Source organism: Apium graveolens, chromosome 6 (assembly GCF_009905375.1).
Source record: "Apium graveolens cultivar Ventura chromosome 6, ASM990537v1, whole genome shotgun sequence".
In the NCBI taxonomy this organism is placed as follows: Eukaryota; Viridiplantae; Streptophyta; class Magnoliopsida; order Apiales; family Apiaceae; genus Apium; species Apium graveolens.
Window position 1 is genome coordinate 16,317,677 of NC_133652.1, and position 10,560 is coordinate 16,328,236.

Sequence of the window (10,560 nt, forward strand, 5' to 3'; positions counted from 1 at the left end):
TTGTGTTATGTAATTTAATTTATATGTTTAATAATTTAATTTTTTATGTTCGGTATTTTTTTACGCTCGATGTTGAGTACTTATGTAATAACCCCAATTTTTGGAATTTTTGAAACCTTGATGAATAGTAACTTTTGCTGACTATGCTGATTAAGAAAAATTATCAGACCACGCTATATAGGAGTACAGTTATGGAAATTCTAAGATCGTATTAGTATTCCATAAAGTAAATGAATGTATGCAAAGGTCGTCAGAATTCGAATTCGAACACTTTGATTTTTCCCGAAAATCCACCAGATACCGATAGAATTGAGTATAAGGTAACATGATTGAAAGAATTTTAATTCAAGGATTATAAATGAGGATCATTAAAGGATTATAAAATATTAGGAAAGATTTAGGGAAGCTCAAATAATGAGATCCCGGATATGATCCCTCAAACGGGTATCGAGAACGAAAGTTAAGCGAACCGTAAAACAAATACGCAACCAAGACATAAGCTTGTACAAGAATACAAGGTATTATGACATCATCAAACCACAAGACAAAGACATGTGGTAAATAGATGACACAAGCAAGATGACATAAGAATGACAAGGGGTTTTGTTTTGTTGGTTGATTTTGAGCCATGTAAAATTTACCATGGTAAAAAGCTAAAACATTTTCCAAGGCAAAAAGGAGAAGCAACCAAGCAAATATCATAAAACACAAAAATTAGAAGTTGACTTTTGCTTCCAAGAGCAAAAGCTCTCGGCCAAAACAAACCCAGCAACTTTAAACTGCCATATCTCCTTCAATACTCACTCAAATGTTGTGTTCTATAGCTTGTTGGAAAGGTATTGAGATGGCCTACAACTCTTGTTCACAAGTCTCGTCCAAATTAGCATGGTAAGACCCTCTTTTTTACAGTTCTTTCAATCGGACTTTTAGAAACTTCAAATCCTAACTTTGTGTTCTTGATTTCTTTGATTATTAGTGAGTTTGAAGGTTGAGTTTCTAAATGAGAAGCATGATCTTTGATTATTAGTAGTTTGATTTGAATTTGGAGTGATTTGGTGAATGAATCTTGTTATAGTTAATAGAACTTGATTGTGGTTGGTTGAGGTGAAGAATATGAAGAATAAGGACTGATATAGTATTATTTAGTTGATGTTTTTATGTGTTAATGATTGTGGGTTGTTTGGTGAGGTTTTGGTGTAGTGAGAAACTTGGAAAACTCGTAAACATAGCCGTCGTAATGCCCATTTTCCTTAGACTGTTGTACATGAACCTCGGACCAGATAACTCACTGACCAATCTGTAACTTTGCCATGATTAGATAGTTCATGTTACGAGCTTCGTTTTGATATGTAGTTCGTTTGATTCCGATGTACGGTTTAGGAGAAACGACCGTTTTAAGTAACGGCGTTTCGCGACCAAACCATTACCCCTCGCCTTACTTTGAAACCTTGGTTAAGGACCTTAAAGGACTAATCGGAGTACGAATAATTTATGTAAAGTGTATTATGCAGTTGGTAAGGCACTCGTGAAAGAATCGCCTTAAAACCCTTAATGGTTAATTTATTAAAAATGGTGGAGCCGAGGGTACTCGAGCGACTTAAGTAAATCGTTAAGCGCGAAAGCGAACGTTAGGACTCTAAATGGTTAAAGTCTAGTTTCTTAAGCGACCGGGGTTTAATTCCGACTTATGTTGTTGTTCATAGGTTATTGGACCCACTCTAAGCTTAAGTCTACCCCAGAGCACTCATGCAAGTTTTCTACCCGTTATACTGTTGTTGTGATGTAAATATATGTATATGCATTATCTTGTGATAAGTGCATGATTGTTATTAGCAAATTTTGCGATATATTGGAGCATGCTGATATGGTATATATGCATGTCTGTTTCATAATCTTGATATCTAATTGTTGATTCAATTGCTTATAAGTTGCATAATACCTATGCTAGATATAAACAGTAGTTGCGTATACCCTTAGTATAGGGGATCCAAAGGTGAACATATTTTCTAAACCGGGAGACGATGTTCCCGAGTATATTATATATATATATATATATATTTATATATATATAAATAGTTTTCAAAACTATTATTCGAATAAGGTTTATTCGATAACTTTATTTCACTTAATGAATATTATTTTGAATATTCATTCGAGGACTTATGACTCCGCTTATTTTATTTAATGAATATTGTTTTGAATACTCATTCAAGGACTTATGACTCCGCTTATTTTATTAAATAATATTCTTTATTTTATTAAACAATAATGTTTCGATAATCAAACTTATTTTCGATTATTCAAATAAAGATCGTACTTTCGTATAAGTATATCTTTGGTTATTTATTATTAATTTCAAGTATGAGTTTTCAAACTTCTACTTCAATTATTTTTATAAAGATTATTCTTTATGGGAATATTATTTAAATAATAATATTCAGATATTTTCTAATATATTGGGACTGATTTATTTTATTAAATCAGCATTACTCCAAACATTCTTAAAAATATTTTCGAGTCTTCAAAATGATTTTTAAAGGTTAGGGCGGATCCCAAAACTCATTTTTATATTTAAGATCCTCCTTTCGAAGGAGATTTAAATACTCGCTCAAAACATGAGGGATCCGGCTCTGTGGTGTGTTTTATATTCGCAACAAGGTTGCTATTTTGATAAAAAAGTTTTTGATTACTTACCCAATACTCGGGAAGTAAAATTCTTGGAACAAGTTAATCCACTAACAGGCATCGCCTGGGAAATATCGGTGAGTTTTCCTTTCCAACTAGATACGACTTCTTGGTGGAGCCGTATCAACAAGTTTCTACTTGGGGAAAATGGGGACGAGCTTTACGTTTCAGAGTCATGGATTTCATCTGAACTAGGAGTGGCGTAAGTGGTCGAGTGGCGCCAGCCCAACCTTATTATATTGGCCCAAATGGCCTGGAAGTTCCGCAAGACGGTACATTCCCTAGGAGTCCAGTGTTCGGTTGACAAGTAAATTCGACAGGTTCTCCTCTACATGTAGAAAATGATGGGGTTGCACTACTACGATTGATCATCGTAAGTGGTCTTCCTGGCGCGGCAAACTCCCGTAATGAGTTCAACATCCAATTGGATAATTCTGCAACACTACCCAGAGCACTTCGATAGAAAGGCTACGGTTGGGCGATTGTTGAGTGTTGGCAGGGTCAAGTTTTCAAAATGATGTTTGCATCAAATGAAGTATCTCATGACTTCATTTTATTTTGATGATATTTTAAAGATTGATTCTATACAAGTTTTGTCTTGTAGCTTAATCTATGGGATGAACTATTTATACATTGAACGGTGGTAGTTCAAGTAGTATTCGGAAAAGATATAAGTATATTGGAGTATCTTGTAACTTCATCTTTTAAACTTATATCTAGTTAATGATTGTCTTATGAATGACAAAGGTTTCTAGAAAAACGTTGAGACAAGGTTAGATATATGAGTTCACCTTGCAACGATATTTTTATACAATTATACACTGGAACTCTGTGTGTATTATGCATGGAAGAGAACTTCCAAGATTTTGAAAAGTATATATGTATATATACTGAATATTTTGCGACCTCATCGCATTAAGATATCAAATTTGGTTCATTTCTTTTGATCAAGACTTTCATGAGTACTATGAGAATGCTCATATATTGTTAATTATTATACATATTATTTCGGTGAGCTTGTTGCTCACCCTTACTTTCTTCTTTCATCACACAACATCAGATAGACAAGATGAACAAGACCAAGCTCCCAATTCGCGAGCGGATAGGAAACGTTCCGCAGTTTCCTATAGGCGTTGATGTCGCTGTAGCTGAGGTAGGAACTACCAATAGGCTAGGCTTTCAACTTTTGACGTACCAGATTTATGTATATTTATGAATTATAATAATGGCAAAGAAATGTAAATTTATTCAGATACCCTTTTAAGGTGTATTGGAATTTAATTGTGGAATAAAACGACTTGTGATTATTTTTGGATATTCATCTCTGAGACTATAACTTGTGGTGTGTGTGTTTATGGTGGGGTCACAGTACAGAGTAGTTGATTATTTATTAAGATTGGGTGTTATTAAGGGAAATGAAACTCGTGACAACCCGGATCCCCGACCCCGGATTTGGGGGTGTTACAACTTAATTTTTATTTTTCATGTTTAATAATAAAAATATGAAAAAAAATGATATCAAAAGCAGTTATTAATGTCACGTCAGTCTAACAAACATGGCGTTAGATGTCATATAGTATACATTAATCTGGATCATTGAAAACAAACTGATCCAACGGTAATTATTATAGTTACTCGGTTATCCACGAAAATGGTTACCCGTTCCCGTCTCTCTCCATATATATCATAATATGTAAATATGTAGTTGTTAAAATTTTTCTTTACATTTTTACCCTTAGATACTAAGCATTTGACGAAACACTATTGAGTGTTTAAAATTTTATTATTCAGCCACTTTTGCGCTAGCTTTCATAATTGGGCTAATTCTGTGAAAAGAAATTGTTATGATCACTTTAATGCAATTAAGTCTTATACTCTCTTCGTCCCACTGAATTATTTATATAATTTTTTATCATATTTGTCACGTATTTTTAGACTAATATCAAATAAAATTCTCTTATTTATTTTTAAAATTTTCTTTTCAGATATATAAATGTTTAAACATTATATTTTTATTTTAAAAAAAATATTCAAAATTATTTAGAAAATTATGTTTTACGAGAACATTAAAATACGTACCGATCATCGTACTCCGGCTTAAAGAATCCCGGGATGGAGGGAGGACGAACAAGAAAATTCGAGAGCTCATATTTTTACTCTACTCAGTGCCCCTATATCCTATGGAACAACCTTGACTACCCTGAAATCCGGATCATCTAATATTATTTTTGACTGCTAGACGTGAATTTGGTAATATGATCATCAAAGCATTCGTTTTTTTCCCAGCAATGCCAATCACTGTGCGCGTTAATAATAAAATAAATAAATGGGGTTAAAAGAAGTATGAACTCATGTAATTCAGAAAAGACACAAGTAATTTAAAAAATACGTTTATTTTTTAGAATATATATGTGCGAGTAAGATTTATGAATATTATTAAATTTTGTTATTAACTTTTACGTTTTACCACTTATAAAAATCCCCTTAATACATATTTGGGAGCATTTTTCACTCCCTCCCCTTTGATTTGTTAACAAAAAAATTTGGTACGGAGATTCAAATATGCGAATAGATTAAGTAGATTATGAGATTTATTAATATTGAAGTAAAAAATACATTTTTTCACTCCCTCACCTTTTCTTTTTCATTACTTCGACGGTCGAACCCTTTAATTTGTTAACAAATGAATTATGTATGAAGCTTAAAAAACGATAATAAATTAAGATTTTCATTAATATTTAAGTAATAAATTAAAAAAAATAGAGCAAAATAATGAGAAGTAGTGGCTCAATTTAAGTTTTTAAGCTACAAAATATTTGTACTATTTATGAAAAAAGTTGAATGAAAAATATCACAAAATAGAAGGGGCAGAAAGTATACTTCACAGTGAAAATGAGAGTCATAAAAAAATAAAAAATAAAAAGGTAAAAGAAAGGCTCAGATCTATGAAGAACCAGGCAAACAGAGGGCAACACTGCCATGGCTGCAACAACTTTGCCACGCCAAGATACAGGTCGCGTTCACTCAGTGCCCAATTTAACTCAGAAAAATATGAATTCATCATCACAGCCTCTTGTAAACATAACGGTGAAGGAGGGAGTAGTTTATATCTGTATATTGCATGCAACTTGCAAGTGTAGCGCAGTTGGATTTGGTGTGGTTCTGGTACAGGCGTCAGAACAAGATAAAATTAGGTAAATATAATTATTGTAGTTTCTTCTGCAGATGAAGATCGTGGTGTTACCAAAAGAAACCAGACAGTAACAGTAGTATTTCCACAAACAGAGAGGGGGCTTTTTGATTACAAGAGGAAATGGAAATCACTGGCTCTAAGAGAGGCAACTGCCCCTCCTACAAAACTCCCTTCTCTTTTGAGCCTCTTTCCTTTTTCCGAGTTTCATTTTCCCCTATTTTTGTCTCAGACCCTAACTCCTGTCTTTATACCACCGTTAACCTCTTGTTTTAGTTTCCTGTTTTGACCTTTGTGGTAAAGAAAAATTGGACAGTGCAAGGTTAGTTTTGTCATTTAACATTATTGTTCTTGATAATGTAACCTGTGGGTCCTCCACTTTATCCTTGAGTGGAACTGTGTAGAGTGCAGCCTGTCTACTTAACTCGACAGTCTCCACGTGTTACTGTCTATCCAATTTTATGTGCAACCGGTGGTACAAAAAACTAAACTTTGTTAGAGCAATTCCAAGAGTTTGGTCCAAATTTGGATCGAACCTTGATCTAAATTTGGACCGAACCTCTCTCTAACTCTAATAGGTTGGTCTAAATTTCGGTCCAAATCTCAAAATATTTATTTAATTATTTTAAGGTCTTATAATAATAAATATATTATTTTTGTATGATATAAGATATTATCTTTATATTTTATTATTATTATTATTATTAATTACTTGTTTTATTTTAAAATTATTAATAAATCAATAATAGAATTCTAATTAAACTTCAAATATATATGAAAAATAGTAAACACATTTAGTTATAATTTTTATAATAAAATCGTTAATTAAACATTACATTCAAATAATAAAAATACAAATATTAATTAAATCTTAAAACATCGTTAACTAATACTAATTCTCAGAATTAGTATATTCTTCAATGATCTCAAAACAACCTAAATAGTTACGGACAATATTTTGACTATCTTGGAGGAAGTCGATTTAATTTGTCGGACTAAATTAATAATTTAGTTCTAATCGCATTTTCATTTATGTTGTGTTTCAAATTAAGTTTTAGGTGTTGTAATCTTTATTTTAATGTTAGAATGTATTCATAATTTGAATTTAAGAAATGTAATGATATTTATTTAATCACGTTTAAATGCTTTTTAATTTAAATTATTATTTAAATAAATAATAATAATATCCTAATATCGGTTAATTGAATTTATAAATACCCGAAATCAAAATTTTATGTAATAAACTAAAAAAAATATATTAAAAACTATTATTTTAATCTCGGTCCAAATTTGGACCGATCAATAGTGCCGGCCTAACCAGCGTTGGGTGAATTTGGAACGAAATCGGTCCAAATTTAGACCTTTAGGCCACTCTTGGAGTTCGACTTACTTTTCATGATTTTAAAGGTCACAACCTCCAACCTCCTCAGCTTAAGCATTACACTCGAACAATTCAAACAGTTTAAGTTGTATATTGCAAATTTAAATCAATCGAGGTAAATTGAAGTTAATAAATTCCGTTTGTTATTGTTCGTAGGAGGAGGAAGCAGCACTCGAAGCAAATACAACAGACTTGAGACTACTACTTGTATGATCTCTTAATTTTGATTATAAAAATTTTGAACAAAATTTAACCAAAAAAAGTTAAGAATTTTCTATCATTTTTAATTTATCTTTAACTACTTGCCTCAGTTTTTTAAAACTACTCTAATTATTAATTTATCGTATATTAGGAGACGGCTATCTATTTCTTTCTGTTAAATGATTTTAATTGATGTGATATATTTTTAATAATAAAATATTAAATAAAAAATAAATATAGATAGTATCGATGAGCAAAACATCCTTATTCATATGAAGCAATTCACTAAAAATTAAAATTTTATATTATATTTGAGAATTGAGTTGAGTTAAGAGACCGTTAGACTTGCTCTGGCAAGTTTATTATACCAAACGGAAGCTGGTGATTTTAGGAAAAAACAATTAAAATTAAGAATAACAAAAATGGAGGAGGCTCAGATTTGTGAAAATCAAGGAAGAGGGTAACACCGCCATGGCTGCAACCCATCCGGGTCGCCCCGCCAAGATACGGGTCACATTCACTCTTACACCCGATTTTTAAGCTCAGGAAATATAAAACGATGATATCATCACAGCCTCTTAAATACTTTTATGTTCAAATATTCCATACAATTACAACCCCACTTTATCTATTGACAAAATGATTTATTGGCACCACAACAATTGAGATTACAAGAAGAAGAATAAGATGATGATGATGATGATGATGGTGATGAAGTAGAGTGTGATCAAGTTGCATGCCTTTGTTTTTCTGTCAGCGTGTCTTTGTGTATGCACACACGCAGTAAAAACACACATAAGGGTTATCGATTTGGGTATTAATGAAATCATAGGCTCAAAAGATTGAAGGATCTTAGCAGAGAGGGCAACTGACCCTTGCAAACATCCTTCTCTCTGCCGCCTCATTCATTTTCCTGAGCTTTTCTTTATTAAGTTATAATATCAAGGAAAGATGAAGGGAGGGGAAATGACAATGTGAGTTGACAATGGGCTAAATGGACATATTTAATTTGGGCTGGTTTGATATAATTGAAAATGGCTAATCGGAAAGAAATAGGATTTGTTAAAATGGACCAAACTTGGCACATTAACGACACTATTATATGTCTTATAAAATTAGAAAGAGTTAAATGCACTTTATGTACTTGAATTATGCATTTGGTGTACTTAGTATATCTCAAGTGTTAATTAAGCATATTGCGTACCCTTGCTAAATAAAGAACTAGAAATTGTATGCTTCCGAGGAGTAGCTGTTTAATCCCGTTAATTTGCTCATTTTCCTCCTTTTTGCTTCCCTCTTTTTATCATTTTCTGTCCATTTTCAATCACAGTTGAAGTATATTGAGAGAGCAAAAAAAAGAACGGACTTTGAAAGTCTTTTTTTAACTGTGCTAGCGAATATCTTGTACTCATTTGGGCAACCAGAGAAGACAATTTCTACCGATACCGAACTCATGAATACCTATATGTATTATTCCAGTCAAGTTTTACCGAATCCGAATAATTCGGATTTGGATTCAGGTTTAGGTTTAATTTTTAAATCCGAAACATTTTTGGGCCGGGTCTGGGTTTAAGGCCTACTGTTTTTAACCTGACCCAAAAAACCGAAACTCATTTTGTTCCGACCCGAATCCGATTCGAAACCCGTGTTAATATATAAATAATATTTTACATTTTAAAAGTATTAATATAATAGATAATATAATAAATTACTAATATTAGTACTAAAAAATATATTTTTTACAAATTATTGCATTTAAATCTAATATTATTATATCTATTATCGTTAAAAGTATTTTCAGTAGCATGTTCGATACAAGTATTTTAAAGGTCAAGATTGTTTTATTTCATCAACAATTTTATTCTTAGAAATATGATCCATTGTCTTCTCTGAACCCTCTTGTTAACCCCAAAAATTTCAATATCGCCGATGAGCACTTTACTAAATCAGATCCAAATAATTTTTCGCCGTGGAACTTAAAGTGCAATTTGGTAGAGACTATAAACCCGAACTCGAACTGAACCCGAACAAAACCCGACGGGTTCGGGTTTGAAAAAAAATCGGGTTCGGGTTTGGTTTTTGCTAAACACGTTTCGACCGACCCGATTGCCATCCCTATGTACAACTGGTTGTTTAACGAACAACAAGGACTAACAACAACGCCGATTATAAATTTCTTAGATGTGTATATGGTTCCAATAGTTTTAACTATTTTCGCTGAATTGATCCACCATCATGTCCTCGATGTTGCAATATAATTCCGGGTTAAATACATAGGCTTCAAGAGAACAAATAGTTGTTAAAGTCGATGCAAAACAAAGAAGAAGTTGTAGAGGAAGTGGTTTATAAAAATTTTAATTGCGTTTGTTTGCATTTGGATGCGTTTCGGTTAGGGGTTTAGATTTTGTACTACGAATTAAGTCGATGTTCGTTTCAAGTATGCCTTGTAAACATTCATTTATCTATCAATGTAATCTTAGATTATGTTTAACTTGTTTTGAATGCATATGTTGTCATGGTTTTACTGTGAATTAGGCACAAAAAAATGCATATAAACTCTTTTAAAAACTCATAAAATATAAAGCAATTTATTTAGTAATATTCAAGATCATAATTGACAAGATGATAAACATCTAGGTACACAAAGATTTATTTAAAATCATTTTTAATAAGCGGGGTAGATTTATGCTTAGATAAGGTGTGTGATGGTAGATAGTGGCGCCGACATCTCATCGATCCCTCTATCTGCACCAATGAAGTGATTTGCCATCAAATTGACCCCTCCATTAGAATCCGTGAAGATTGGTTGGATGTCGACATGAATCCGTGCCTCCCCCAACAACATACGTATCATGTCCACTAGCATAACCATTGGAAAGTACGGATCATTATTCTCAGTTGCAGCAATGACCGCTCTGCATTCCGAAAACACTACGATATTGATCTTGGCCTCTCCCAAGCCATCTTTAGGCCATAGTAAATGGCCCAAAGCTCAACCGTTACGAAATCGGTCAAGCCAATGTTGCCTCCTAAGCCTCTAACCCACCTTTCATTTTTCGTCATAAATTTGTATGCTATTGTGTTTGTTAAGCCTTCATTGTGC

General features: G+C 32.6%; 1 long non-coding RNA gene across 1 annotated transcript; it reads left to right on the forward strand.

Annotated features, from left to right (window-relative positions):
- The first annotated feature begins 706 nt into the window (after positions 1–706).
- LOC141663957 (uncharacterized) lies at positions 707–4,000 on the forward strand. Its single transcript, XR_012551757.1, has 2 exons — positions 707–888; positions 3,746–4,000. It is a non-coding gene; the product is annotated as an uncharacterized LOC141663957 (long non-coding RNA).
- The last annotated feature ends 6,560 nt before the right edge of the window (positions 4,001–10,560 follow it).